Source organism: Fukomys damarensis, unplaced genomic scaffold (genome assembly GCF_012274545.1).
Source record: "Fukomys damarensis isolate Sample0158 unplaced genomic scaffold, DMR_v1.0_HiC HiC_scaffold_27, whole genome shotgun sequence".
NCBI classification, from domain to species: Eukaryota; Metazoa; Chordata; class Mammalia; order Rodentia; family Bathyergidae; genus Fukomys; species Fukomys damarensis.
In genome coordinates this window covers 10813504-10824217 of record NW_022900939.1, presented here as the reverse complement: position 1 = coordinate 10824217, position 10714 = coordinate 10813504, and the positions used below count along the sequence as shown (strand labels likewise).

The 10714-nt window shown below is 37.6% G+C and overlaps 1 protein-coding gene across 2 annotated transcripts in view; it reads right to left on the bottom strand.

Annotated features, from left to right (window-relative positions):
* The window catches only part of Lrrc4c (leucine rich repeat containing 4C), a 1134576-nt gene that overhangs the window by 180358 nt on the left and 943504 nt on the right, over window positions 1–10714 (bottom strand). For both annotated transcript variants that reach the window (XM_010612538.2, XM_010612540.2), the window contains exon 5: window positions 10179–10275. The gene's annotated coding sequence lies outside the window, so the exon portion shown is untranslated. The remainder of the gene's footprint in view (window positions 1–10178; window positions 10276–10714) is intronic.

Below are 10714 nucleotides of genomic sequence, written 5' to 3'. Positions count from 1 at the left end.
GCTGGGGAAAGTGCCTTTGATTTTTTTTTTTTTTTTTTGGTACTGGGAATCGAACTCAGGACCTTGTGCTTGTGAGGCAGGTTGTGAAACCACTGAGCTAAATCTCCCAACCTGCCTTGGATGGTTGACCAAATTGCAAAGACAGTTAATTGAAGAAAAAGTAGCCTTTTCAACAAAGGATACCGAGAAAAGTGAAATGTCAATATATAACACTCTGAACTTTAGCTCATACCTCATGCCATATATGACAATTCACTCAAATTAGATCATAAATCTAACTGTAACTTGTAAAATGATAAAACTTCCAGGAAAAAAGGGAAAACCTTTGTGATCTTAAATTCATGAGGCTGGATCTGCGAGGCTCTGGATATTTCTGTCTCTGTAGCTTCTCTGAGGGCCGCTCAACCCTGTCCCTGCAGCTCTTTGGGGCTAGAATCACACATTGGCAACTCTACTGACCCATGGTTGTCTTCCTGCCTCTTCAGTCCCATCTGTGGTAGGAAGTTCCTTGCTAAGGTACAAGGTATGGAGCTCAACAGGTGAGGCTGGGTCCCCTTTCTGAAATCATAATGATACGGAGTCCCTACCACTGTGGGTAGGAGAAAGGCAGCCCCATCATCTCTGAGGTGCATTTGACGATTTGGTGTCCAGCATGGGCTTCCTTTCAGGTACAAAAATGGCGAATTCTTATTCTGTCCTCTCATGGCGGAAGGAGAAAATGAGTTCGCTTAGGTATCTTTTATAAAGTCACTATTTCAATTCAAGAAGGTCATCTCTCGTGCTTTAGTCACCCCCCCACACACACACAAAGCTTAGCTTCAGATCGACTTTAGTTTAGTACACGGTGAGACATATGGGTCTAGATTCAGTCTTCTTCTTGCAGTTGCCCAATTTTGCCATCACCATTTTGAACGAGGCTGTTTTTCCTCCAGTGAATATCTTTGGCCCCTTTGTCGAAGATCAAATACCGCTATGAACCTAGAGTTGCTTCTGCTTCCTCTATTCGGTTCCATTGATCCATTTGCCTTTTTGTTCCAATAAGAAGCTGTTTTAGTCACGGTAGCTTTATAGAATAATTTCAAGCTTGAGATTGTGATGCCACCTGCTTTGCTTTTGTCACCCAGGGCCCTCACTAAAGCTAAACAGATGTTAACCATCTTGCTCTTAGAGAACTTCCTCTCCTTGAGTATTTTGAGCCAAAATCAACTTCTTTTCTTTACAAAAGTCCAGCTGCTAATGTTAGACCGGAAGTTAGAAATTAGCAGGTCTGGAATCCAGGGGAGGCGTCCTACATGAAGAGGGTTTTGGGAAGCAAGTAGATTTAATGTGTTTTTCTACCATTTTTAAAAATCATTAGCTATGGCTACAGTCCAAACAAGCTTATGATTTGAAACTTTGACCTAAAAGCATGTAACTTCCTCTGAGTGTGCTAAGGCCCAGGTCACTGCTAAAGTCCAGAACTGGATGAAACCTCAGAAAAAGCCCCATGATCTCAACAGAAACGATCACAGGAAAGTGTAGTCAGGAGCCGTTTTTTCTTTGAAGTTACCCCCCACCCCCGCATTTATCCTTGTGACAGAACAATGAATTTGGAGGAGGCAAATAATATACCCTGAGGCCATTTAATCATATAAATGCCTGGGCCTTAATTCAATCAACAGTATCTTTCTCATTCAGGCTGGTCTGAAACTCCTGGAGATCCTCCTGCCTCAGCCTCCCAAGTGCTGGGATTACAGGTGCACAGCACCATGCTCAGCTTTTCGGTGTCCTCTTGCCTTGCACTTAAGCTTTACAATAAACCCTGCCTGCAGTCTGCACTGCTATTCAGGTGTCTTGTCTGAATTCTTTCACCTGAAGACCCAAGACACAAAAAGGGAGTCTCCCACGCCTGCCCCATCAGAACCTGACTCTTCAGTAAATTTATCACTTTGAGGGATAGAATTCCAATGAATTTGAGGGAACACTTCTGACCACAGCGATATATTAATATACATATGAAAGAACACAGGAGGGTGAGTTCTGAGGATTGTATCTATTTCCTTCTGCCCAGGACAGAGAGAAAATTAGAATAAGGCTGTGAATAACGTGTCGATACCAAAGTAGTTCAGTGAGTGATTCTGAAGTTAAGACTTCCTGAGTTCATAATCTTAACTCCGTCATTTATGAGCTGCGTAATCTTATAAAATTAACTTTTGTAAATCCCTTTTCCCCATGTTCATGCTTGTTGCTATTATTAGGGGAAGGAGGTGGGTGGGAAGGGAATTACAAAAAGAAGCTGTGCTATATACATGGATCTGCTCCTCAAGATGAAGGCAGACTTCATGTACTGCACACAAATAATAATTAAAGAAAGGTCAAAAAATTAACTTCTTTTTATGTTTCCTCATACATAAAATAGAAATAAAAATAGTGCTAACCTCCAAGTATTTAAATACACACACACACACAAACACGCACAATTAACCATTAACCAATATATAAACTTGGTATATGCAATTATGCCACATGCAAATTGACATAGCTAATATAACATTTTTTGTTTTCCTAATTATTGTTAATGCTCTAATATTTTTATTGAGATAAAAATTCATATACCATGCAATTACTTACTTATATGTATATTCAAAAAATAAATTGGTACTGGGAATCAAACTCAGGACCTTGCACTTGCAAAGCAGGTGGTGGAACCACCGAGGCTAAATCCCCAGCCCCTGCGTATTCAAATTTTAAGCAAATTCACAGACGTCCGATCATCATCACTGTCTAATTTGTGAATATTATTTCAGCCCCCAAAGAAATCCTATGGTCATTAATGGTCATCCCACAGTCTCACTCTGCCCTCAGCATCTACTGATCTACTTTCTATTTATATAGATTTGCTCATTCTACATTCAAATTGAAGTAGATCTATATTCATATCCTATTCATATTCAACATTTCATATAAATGGAATCGTACCATATGTGGTCTTTTGTGTCTGGCTCCTTTCACTCATCATAATGTTGTCAGGGTTCATCTACATGAAGGCCTATATCAGTATTTCATTTCTCTTTATTGCAAATAGTACTGCATCCTACAGATATATTGCATTTTATTCCAGCATTATTTTGGTAGGATGGGACAATTTTGGGTGATGCGGAGGGAGAAAGATGGACCAGCGACAAAATTTTAATGGTACCCAGATGCCCAAGAATACCAAGGAGATCAGTTTGACTAGAGAAGGGAGAATATTTACAAATGGAACCTGGGGCTTCTGCAGAAGCCTGCAAGAGACTTATGTGCTTTTCTAAGGCTCATCCTGGAGTGAGAGACCGATATGCATTTTCTACACAGGCAACGTAATGCAGAAAAAGGTCCGGGCTTCTCACCTGTCTGCCCGTGTGGGGAAGTCATTAAGCTGCTTGCAGTGACAGCTCCCACCTGTCCTTGTCACCTCCCCACTCACCCCCACCAGCCCCACTGACACCCATAAAGTCCGTGTGAGGATTACCGTTTAATAAAGCTAAATGTATTTTATACACAGGAGGATATTCTTAAACTCTGCCAACGATCCAATAGTGCAATGTGCGAGAGGCATTTTAATATCCTTTCTCCTGACAGACAAATGCTTTACAGATCCCCGAATTTCTTAGCCATTGAAGGGTAAACAAGGAGCAAAGCAGGACCCTCAGGGAAATATCACGCTTAGTTGAAAATAGGTCCTAACAGGTTCCTGCTTTTCTACATGAAGTCTATTTTACGCATCCAGGTACTGTGCCGCTTGCCACAGTTTACAGGATGTAAGAACACTTCATTGAACCGACTTTGTTGATACAAAATCTGACATGTGGATTATGCTGTAACAATCAGCATGCTGTGACTTGGATGAAGTATTCTTCAGTCCTGTTTACTAAAACAACAAGACCACACGTTATTGATAATAACCAGCTTATATTGAATGCATGTAAGCTATGTGATGGACAGCCTGCTAAGCTCTTCATATGAATGAACTCACAACCTCCTCTTGTTTATAAGGAATATGAGGGCAAGACAAGTAAGACCCTCTTTCAGATATAACAAGTAACTCATTAAGCTGGGATTTTAAACCACTTTGATTTAAAGTCAAAGCTTTTTAGAAAGGATTTTTGGTTTGTTTTCACTTACTAGAACTAAGTGTAATAGTCACATGGGACTCAAATTAAAAAACTTTAGGTCCTAGAGATGGACATGGGCGAGGCTGAATTATCATTTAGGTGCCATTTGAAAATACTTTTCAAAATCATAGCCATTAATTCTGAATTTGCCATTCTGTGGCACAGACAACCAAAGCCAACTCTCAACTTCAGCGACAGTCTTTAAACATGCTGAGGACTCCTTGGCTTCTGTGTCATTCTTTTTGCAAAGACAGAAAATGTCTCTCATCTTCTGGGCCACTGTATTTTATTCTGTCATTAAAAAAAAGAAAAAAAACTTTTCAAACTCAACTCATCCACAAAAATCTGTGATCGAGGAGGAAGCCACCCAGACATTCTGTTAATATCCTCAGTGCGGTTGATATTTCTCTCCTGCCGTGTGGCAAGATAGCATATGCGTATACGTGGGCAAGCGTATATATCTCTATGTTAATGTGCATCTGTTCCTTTCATTGCTACCATATACTATTAAGATATTAAGCTCCTGGGGTCTGTCCTTGTTTTCTGCTGTGGAAGAGAATATTTATTCACCCAGCTAACCTCAGTGCCTAGCTCATGGTTTGATGTTTTCGATAAATATTTACTGAATCAGCAAGTGACTGACTGCTTACCCACGGCAGTGACAATTTTGATGGGGAATTTCTCCTCACATACAGAGAAAATAAGATTACATACAAATATGTCTGCAAATAGCTTGACTTCTCTGGAATTTTATTTTTAAGCAGTCTCTGCTAAAATGTGCTGTGGAATAGCTGAATCTTCTCAGATAATTTTTATTTCACCTGTTTTCCAAATGGTTACCTCTGACTAAATGCACTGTATATAAACTGTGATTTTCTCCTTCAGGTATGATGTGATACTTTTGTATGTCTTTCTTTCTTAAAACTATCATATTGGTTTTTCATGGCTTTATTTTTCAGGTTATTGGAAAAGAAGAGAATAGAAGATGAACACTGAAGTCTTAACTCACCATCCTACCCTCTTGTTACATGAAAATTTTCCTTGTGAAAAATTGAAATTCTGGCACTTTTCTTCTCTTACATCTGGTATCAGTCTTTTCAAATTAATATTGCTACTTTAATTAAGAAAAATGCCCATACATATATAATTACAGTATGTTCTGCTCTATATGGACTCAGAAGAACCACGAATACTAAAGGAGATTTGAGTCATACTGAGTAGATTTTAATCTCACTTCTATAGTTTTCCTGTTCGAACAATCTTGAGCAAATAAGTCATTTAGCTTTTGTCTGCTCAATGTCTTTATCCTTGAAACTAGGGTTAAAGGTCTGCTGTTATTGCACAAGAGAATTCATATTAGGCAGCTTCATTCCAGTTCTGTGCATAGAAAGCCCTCCTCTCTTTACAAGTCCTGCCATTATTTATTTGTGATGATACGTAGAGTGGGACCAGTAGACTGCTCCATGAACAGACAGTCAAAAAGAGGCTTCTAAACTGTCACAGCACCAACATAGAAACATTAAATGCCAAATGGAAGAAGAGTTTTCCAGAGGATCCTGCTGTGGTTGGGCGGCTCCCTGCAGGACTCTTCCTTTACCCCGGCGATGTTAACTGTCCCATAAATCTGGTGTGATTGTGCTTGCAGTGTTCTAGAAGATGAGGCGGCGTTAACAATCCAGATGCAACGGGAAGAGTGTCAACTTAAAGGGCATTTATTTGTGCATCTATTTGCTTCCAGAGATTCACCCGGAGTTGCATGAGGGTCCTATGTCTACCAAGTACCATGTTGGCACTTTCACTTTCCTTTGCACCTTACAGACTTGCCAAATTGTAAGGGTGTCCTTCTAGCAACTCTGTTACCCATCTACTCCTTTCCCCAACACTCAAATATCTACCACTTGCCTGATAAAAGACACGGGTTATTCTCTTTCCATTCACCGTCCTTAAAGTTGCTTTTCAATACCTACTTTTGGACATTACATTCGACAGGCTTTTCGTTTCATCTCGTTTACAATTGATATAATGAGTTTATTTATATATTTTTTTATTCTCTACCCTCCGTGTCTTTTATCAATTTCTAGCAGGTATAACTCCCTTCAATTCTATGACTTAGAACAAAAGGCCGGTGGGATTTATTCTCACTGTCATGGACTGAGTCGCAGTATCACAGGTCAGCCCATGCCCCAGAAAACACACCAGCTTCATCAGACTCATTTCTTCCAAGGCCTCACTGTGAAGTGGAAGTCATGTGGATTGTGAAGAGGTAGTGTGCGTGTGTGTGTGCGTGCGTGTGTGTGCGTCTGTGTGCGTGTGCACGCTTGTGTGTGTAATGTACAGAAGAAGAATCTATATTTTACTATTTGAAAAACTTTTCATTAGTTTGTATCCTGTTTACTCAGTTTATGTACCTACATGTCTATTTACTTATTGGTTAAAAATAGAAAATGTAAAAGAAAGCTGCATAAAATTACTTAGGTATTTTTGGCACATATGAAAGTATAGTATAAATGTAACATAAAATACATAAAGTTGTTGATATCATATTCGCATGCTTTTTAAAATCAGAATTTAAAATTAATATTATTTCAATATAGTCCTGTGTCTGTACAGAGCAGCAACACAATCCAAAGTGACTGTCTAGTGTTTTGCTGTATCCATTGCCCATATTTAAAAATAACTCTTTTGGGGATATTTAGGTTTGGTAAATATATTTCAACTATTTACAATGTCCCAGTGATCATGTGTATAAATATATCTGCAGTCATTTGTTCAAAGACATTGTGTGTGTGTGTGTGTGTGTGTGTGTGTGTGTGTGTGTGTGCTGGGCCCCAGACATCCTAGGCCTGCATCCTGTCCTTGATCTATACCCCAGCCCTGTCTACTAGTGTCTTCAAGATAAATCTTTGAAAAGGAAATATTAGGTCAAGGGCAGGCACATGTTAATACACGGGCCATATTGGTTTTCAGAAGGGTTCTATCAAATTATACTCTCAACAGCAGTTTATAAAAGTGCTCTTGCTCTACACTCTTGGCACCTCTGGGTGTTTTAATTCAGTTTTTAATTTAAAGAGCAAAGAGGCAGCGTCCCACAGGCCCTGAGAGCTCCCTGAATAAAGCTATATTAGATTTATGGTGAAAGATTTTTAACCAGGGCCTGAATCATGGGAATGTGGGCATGTCCTATTACCAAGAATGGTATGAATCAGATTTAACAACCATTTCAGTCTCTACCAATACAGCCACATTTCAGAGCCAACCCAAACTGGAAAAAAACTATATTTTCTTATAAAAATATTCCCATGTGTGGTAATGATAAACATCTTTTTAGCTCTCTTTAGATTGAGGCAATAATACCGCTTCACTCACAATTATAATATCTCACTTTAGACATCGAAAGATCTAATGTATAGATACTTATCCAGAAATAAGTGGAACTCTATTTGTTTCTAAATAAAAATGTCAATCATAAAGTAAGAGGTCCTGTAACTTGCTCATGAAGATATCTCCTTTTTCTACAGGAACCAGGAGCCTGACAAGTGTATTTAAAACTTTACATGTTCCCATCTGTTGCCTTGTCCATGTAACAACCATTCAAAGCCCAATAATTCTCAGATCTTCTATTAGCAAAGAATAAATCTGAGTACAGATCAGGCCAATTCCTACCAGAATAACAGTTCGAAATGGGTCAAAATTCGACATGCCAATTCTTAGGCCAGCAGAGGAAGAGCTATGAGAGTTAATCAAATAGATAGTTGCATTTTCTAATCTGTAGTAAGTGCTTAGAAAAGATTCTTGGAAAATTTCCCTTAATGCCCAAATACAGAATTTGTTATGGACTTACCTAAAATATTTGAAATAGGTTTACCAATTTCATAAATCTCAATGTAAAATCAAAAGTTAGAAGGCTCACACTCTAACTTTATTATGCTATTGAAAACACATAGCTTTACACTTCTGAGATTACTCATTGAGGATCAATCTATTGGGGATAGATTCAGCTTTCTCCTATGTTACTAGTTTTGTTTAATCATTATTTTGGTTTCTTTGTATGCTTCAAAAATGTTATAAACACTTTCTGAACACAAGGAAAAGAGAAAACAGATCATTTTTTTCAAATTACATGGGAAATATGTATATTTTTGAAAATAATTCCGTACATTCATAATTAACCTATTAATTAAATCACTTATTCAAATAATATTTACTAAATGTTAACACTGAGCACGCTTGGCTGTTCTAGAGGAAATTCTGGGATCTTAATATTAAGGTACTAAATGAGGAACTGTATTTGTTCTTTTGTTTCTTTCGGGAGGAGGAAGCCCTACTGATGTAGGTCTAACACATTAGCTTTTTTCTTTCGCTACATGTGTCTCACCCACAGGGCAAGTTATCAAAATGTGGCCAAGCCAAATGACTGAACTATGCTAAGCATTTTATAAAATGACCTCAAATCTCAGAAAAAAACAAAATATGAAAGAAACAGGATTTAAACATTCTAGCAGAGGTATCAGGTTAAGAATATTGCGTGGATCCTGGTGCCTTCTATACATTATTTGTTCTGGTTATTAACTTGACTAAACCCATCGTGTTTTGCTTTTCTTTAAGTGTATGCTTTCTTTTCCATGCTTTCAATAAATGTTTCATCCTTGGCTTTTTAAAACCAATATATAAAATTCAATGACATAAAGGATTTCTTAAACCTGGGCCTCAAGTTCCCCTTGAATTCATTACACTGAAAAATTAGCGAAGTTGACTTTTCTAGTATTTTCCCTCCACACCCTCTCTAAAAATATGACTGGTATGCTTCAAACTTTCAAAATTGCTCTATACAGTGAGATTTTGTTTCTTTAAAAATTAGCCAAGATCAGAAATGAGATGGACTACCACATAGTCAATTGTGTGATATTACAGAAAACATGCCCACTGAATTTTGAAAATACAAGACTTCGAACAGGAAGTTGGCAAAAATCTTGCTAGAATCTGTCTTGCTTCTTTTAAAAATTTTATTTTTCTTAGTATATGTTTGCAATATTTAATGATTGCATTCCTCATAATCAGTGGGTATATGTGTCTAACATATTCTAATTACTTTTTCATTCCTTTCCTTCCTTCCCTTCTCCCTGCATCTCTTGATCCCTCTCTTTTGCAAAAATTCTAAGTCCTTATTATCTGTATTTTATTTTGCTGTTTACTTATATTTTGGCTTCTTATAAGAACAACCATGCAATATTTAAGCTTACGTGTCTGATTTGTTTCACTAACATTATGATCTCAAGATCCTACAAATGACTCATGCTTATCTTTCTTTAGAGCAGAGTAGTACGGCTTCGTGTTCAAATTACACACTTCCTTTATCCGTTCATTTGCTGAGGACCATATGGGACACTTTCTGGCTTTCCTCTTAAAGGAGGGGAAATGTCAGTGCTGTGGCTGTCTCCATCACCCCCAGGGAAACGTTCTTACTGTACTACTAAATTATGAAAACCCCCGTTTAACTACTGAAGAGCGCTTTCTCTTATCACCGTATCTCTTCTATTTTTCAGTCACGACAGTGAATATTATTCATTCTCCATTCTTAATTTTTTTTTTTCATGTGAGCGTAACTCTATTGTGTTATACCCTGGTCCTTTCTCTTCTCTTTGATCAGTAAAGTTGCCTCTTTTGTAATTTGGAGCAAGATTTTGTCACTGAGTTGAACTCATTCTTTTCATTTTTAGAGCAGGCTGATTACGGAAGGAAACACAGGAGCCTGGTGCTGCCCAGAAGACAATTCACGGGGCAGGCTGCTGTGTGCAAGAGCCTCTGGTTGCTCCAAATTTCCTGGGACCAGGTGAAAAAGATTTACCTAAGGCTAAGGTTAATTATTAGTAAACTTCTTTTTGTTACATACCGAAACATTGTCAAATATCGACTCTGCACTGTTAAGAATTAAGTATTAGCTGACTCTCCATTTGTCTGTTTTTTGAGTTATTGAACCTCATCTTTTTCTTAACTGGACCAACTAGAAAGGAAGCCCTGAGAATATTAGTGATACTTGGAACTTACCTTGTCAGAATGTATCCAACAGGTCCTTATCTTCCTGAGAAAAGTCAAAGAATTTAAACGAATGCTCAGGAATTTTGCAGAAAATATTTATTTATACCTGCAAGAACAAAACACAAACATGTTTTTAAACCATGCTCCACAAGTGACAATAAAGCTAGGATTACACATTTATGCACTCCAGCCTGTTACAGTCTCCCCACAGAATTTTGTAATTTGGAATAACATAATGCTGTACTTATCTTTGTGTGTGTGTGTGTGTGTGTGTGTGTATGTGTGTGTATGTGCGTGTTTGTGTTTGTTTTAGAAGATCTAGAGGTGGGTAAAATAAAAAAATATATAATATGTACATATAGACATCTATACAGAAATATATTCATAAAATATATTTATATGTGCATTTTTTACTTTATCCATTTCTAAATTTGTTAGTTTTTCATTTCTTTGTCAATGTTCTTTTCCTTTTGTTATTCAAATGTGTCATATGAATTTTATTGGGGATTTTTGTCTATAAATAGAATTTTATATAGAAATTTGAA